We start from the raw sequence: 3,596 nt of genomic DNA on the forward strand, positions 1-3,596 counted from the left end.
GGCGGGACAGATGAGCAGTGTACCCACCTGTCCCAGGTGGGCTGGAACAGTACCAAGGGTAGAGGCAGGATTGGAGAGCCACTGTTCATCATGGCCAAAGAGTGGGCTGTCCACTGCAGGTCGCAGAGGAAGAACACAGGGAGTTTCTTTGGGCTTCCTAAACAGAAACTACTTCTATTTGCAATTCATTCATCCTTATTGCTCAGTCTTTGGAGTGGACATTTAGAAGCCAGAGATACTTGAGGGTGGTTTTCCCAGACTTGGTGCATCTCCTAGGAGGTGATCCTAGCTGGAGGTCAGGCCAGAATGACTCCTGGGAAGCCAATTTTATCCTGACCAGTGGGAGCCAAGGAAGCACTTCAGAATGAGAGCACTCTGTTGTTTTGTGGCGTGAGGGAGCAGTCAAGTAGGGTTGATTTGGGGCTGAAACTAAAGAGAAAGGAGGTTTGGGACCAGACCTTGTAAGATGGTCTCCCTTTTTTCCTGTTTCTCAATCACAGATTACGTGTTACAAACAGCCTGGACGCTGAGACTTGGAGCAGAGGAAAGCAGCTCCCTGGCTATTCCTGGCGAGAATTATAATAACTCACAGAGGAAGAGATTTTGTCTCACAACAGGGAGTCTCAAGTTAGTCAAAGACTTGGAATGGTTTTCTGATAAATGAAATGTAATCAATTATGGTGACTTCTTTTGGGAATTTTATTGACTTATTCCTTCCTCCTTGTTTACTTTGGATTGCCACTTGGGTCAAGTGTGAAGTTGTTGATCTTACCCCATCAGCCTGGAATATGTGAGCACATCTGTGGCCATGACACAGAACACAAACGGCCTGATATAAAACGTGGTGCTAAGTAAACCACATAGTCAAAGAGGTACAAACTATTATCTTGAGCCAACAGGAAGTGATTTTTTAAGTGATGGTTTGAAAAAGAATATGGCAGCACTAAATGTTGAAGCAACCGCAACTCTCCTTTATGGCTGGTGGGAATGTAAATAAGTAAGAGCACTTTAGAAAACTGTTTGGCCATTTCTCCTAAGGTTGAACATGTGAATACCTTATGTTCCAGCAATTCCAGTCCTATGGCGTGTATCTGACAGAAATATATACACGTGCACAAGAGAGATGTACAAGAATGTTCATAGTTACACTACTCAAAAAAGCCAATATATAGACATCTGTTTTGCACAGCTTCAAAATCATCTTGTCCAGATTTTTGCAGGCGTTTGTTTCTTGCAAGTATAGTCAGTGATGCCTTCCCTGGGGCCTGCACTATATTGATTTCCTGCAGTGCAGCTTCTTTGACTTGAGATTTTCCAGGACAACTCATGTATGTGCAATCTAGAAGAACAAGAGAATTTTGCTGGTGGCATCGTCCTTAACCAATGGGGGGCAGGAGCAGATGGACAATGGACCAATGTTTCCATTGTCCATGTTTCCATGGTAACATGGCTGGTGTAAATGATCCTGCGGCTGATTTCAAGCTACCATTTAACACGTGGCCCACAACATTTCTGAATATTTTATCATTGGCTCTTGTGAGCTGGTATGATCTGGCTCAGCACACTACCTGCTCTAACCAATAGCTGCCATGTGAGAAAGTGGTTCCAGTGTGTCCTGATCTTGGATTTTTTTTCAAGGGGAGCCAGAAATCTGAATTTGCATGTGAAAACTCCTGATTTTTAAATTATATTGACTAGTTCAAATTTTTCAAAAACACTTGACAAACCAAGAAAAAAAAAAACCCAACCACATCTGCAAGCTAGATTTAGCCTATAAAATGCCAAATTTTTTTCCCCCTTTGGTATACAGACTAAACCTTTTGAGGAGGGTCTGTCAGCCTCAGTGACGAAGCACAGTTTTTTACGTAGACAGAGTTCAGGACTTAATCTGCATGGCTGTATGGTGTTACGAACTTAGTCTTAACTGGGGATTGAGTAACTTGGGTTCTAGTCTCAGTTTTCTATGAAAATTACTTTACTTACCTGGACCTCAGTTTCCCCATATGCATTAAGACACCTTCTGAAGAACTTCTTCTCATATCAGAACACCTAGGATTATATAATGAGTATAAAATTATGTTAGGTGCTTCTTTGGGACTAAACTCCTCAGCGGGGCAGGGAGAATAGAAGGTTCTTGGTTGCTGGACAGAGATTCCAGGCTTGCAGGCTGCAGCTGTCTCTCCTTCCACTCCCTTCACTCATAAAAGAGAAGCTGTGGCTTTCACCAAGCCATCGTTCTAACAATATCCATTTGACTGCTGGGGAAGCCCGGGCCTGATGCTTTGTGGTCCTCAGACGTCTTGAGAAAAAGTCCACTTTCTTAAAATAAAACATGATGTGGCAGGGAGACTTCAGCCCTGGCATTTGTTACCCTGGGCTTATGATGTGGCTCTGCCACTTCTTAAATAGGAACTTCATCCTCACTTTTGTCATAGGACTTCCTGCCTCACGGAAATTGTGACAAGAAGCATCCACTGTTTCAAGTATCTAACATGGCCTTTGGCATATAGTGTGAAATGAACACTAATTACCACCATCCTTGTGATTTATCAAGGCATTCACCTATGGAGAAGTGCTGGGTAGCCAGCAGCCCAAATATTCATTAAAATTTGATCTTATGTCTCCTTGTGTTTAATTTGGTTCAATTTATTCTGTTATTTTAGAGATTCTGCCAACATTAATATTTCTGCAAGATCCGGACAGGTCTGGAAACAGAGATTCTGATCTAATCCAAATTTGTGGGCTCAGGAATGCTTCCAGAGAGAGATGCTACTATATATTCTGCTGAAGAAGATTCACATACCAGCAAGAAGAAGATTTAAACTTTGATTATTTGAAGAGGCAATGAAGTAGTCTAATCTGTGCTATGAATTTGTTTAAAGATAACATGTGCAAGTTCCCTAAAGACAGCATAAGTAACTATATATCAGAGTCTGAGACAAAGGGAAAAATCAGTAATACTGATCTTGCATTTATTTAAAATTTTGATATTTTGTGCATCATGGATTTTTCATTAATTTTGATTTGTAAAATGTTGCATTCAACTCTTTTTTTCTTTTTCTTTTCCTTCCTTTTTTAAGACAGAGTCTCACTCTGTTCCCTAGGCTGGAGTGCAGTGGTGCAATCTTGGCTCACTGCAACTTCTGCTTCCTGGGTTCAAGTGATTCTCATGCTTTGGCCTCCTGAGTAGCTGATATTACAGATAGGTACCCACCATGCACAGCTGATTTTTGTATTTTTAGTAGAGACAGGGCTTCCCATGTTGGCCAGGCTAGTCTTGAACTCCTGACCTTAGGTGAGCCGCCTGCCTCGGCCTCCCAAAATGTTGGGATTACAGGCGTGAGCCACCACGCCCAGCCCTAATTCTCATTTTTATCTTACTGTGCTAAGCAGCTTGATATATGACTAGGTTTCTCTGGGAATCTGTTTCTTTGATTTTAAAATAACGTATAAATATATTTATACTTTTTGCAAAAACATTTTTGAATACCTAAATGCTTTCTAAAATTATTACATTAAAATTTCATTTTAATTACTGAGTTCTTTTTTTTTTTTTTTTTTTTTTGAATCGCCTGTAAGTACAAGAACAATTAATA

Source organism: Rhinopithecus roxellana, chromosome 3 (genome assembly GCF_007565055.1).
Source record: "Rhinopithecus roxellana isolate Shanxi Qingling chromosome 3, ASM756505v1, whole genome shotgun sequence".
In the NCBI taxonomy this organism is placed as follows: Eukaryota; Metazoa; Chordata; class Mammalia; order Primates; family Cercopithecidae; genus Rhinopithecus; species Rhinopithecus roxellana.